Source organism: Penaeus monodon, chromosome 15, assembly GCF_015228065.2.
Source record: "Penaeus monodon isolate SGIC_2016 chromosome 15, NSTDA_Pmon_1, whole genome shotgun sequence".
NCBI lineage: Eukaryota > Metazoa > Arthropoda > Malacostraca > Decapoda > Penaeidae > Penaeus > Penaeus monodon.
This window is the reverse complement of record NC_051400.1, coordinates 14,434,575-14,435,105: the sequence shown is the minus strand read 5'-3', so window position 1 is coordinate 14,435,105 and position 531 is coordinate 14,434,575. Positions and strand designations below refer to the sequence as shown.

At 47.8% G+C, this 531-nt stretch overlaps 1 protein-coding gene across 1 annotated transcript in view; it reads right to left on the bottom strand.

Moving 5' to 3' along the window:
* Positions 1–531, bottom strand: part of LOC119581761 (myosin heavy chain, muscle-like) — a gene marked incomplete in the record, with an annotated part of 38,657 nt that overhangs the window by 10,617 nt on the left and 27,509 nt on the right.

The window sequence follows — 531 nt, the reverse complement described above, 5'->3', positions numbered from 1 at the left end:
TTTATAAGGAAGGTTATGAACAATGTGAAGGATGGAGACAGGACATGACAGCCGCCAGTGGGACACATGGAGCTCCGTAAAGATATCGCGCGACAGGACAAGAGCCGTCTGCCAGCGCGACGCTGCTCAAAACAGAAATTTGTGCGTACGCCCCGCACACTGGAGTTAGCCAACCAAAATTACAGAGGGTCAATACGCGGTGTGAAAATCATGACTAAATATACAAGAAAGTCACTCAGAAGAAAAGAGAAAAACACAGTGTATGTCACTACGGTCTATTCTAACATCACACACAACTTGAAGAATCTGTTTGTTATGGAGTCGCCAGGACAACTATGCCTCAAGGCGACGCATCCTCATCCTCATCCTGGTCAAACGGATGCCGTTATAAAGGGGAGCATTATCTGCGCTTCCTGCTGTCTGTCTGGGCGTGTCCCTTGGGCACCAGGCAAACAAAGGCTTCAGACAATGGTAACGAAAGAAAGAGATGAAGAAAAGGGCAAACGGAAAATGGGAGAGGTCGATACGCAG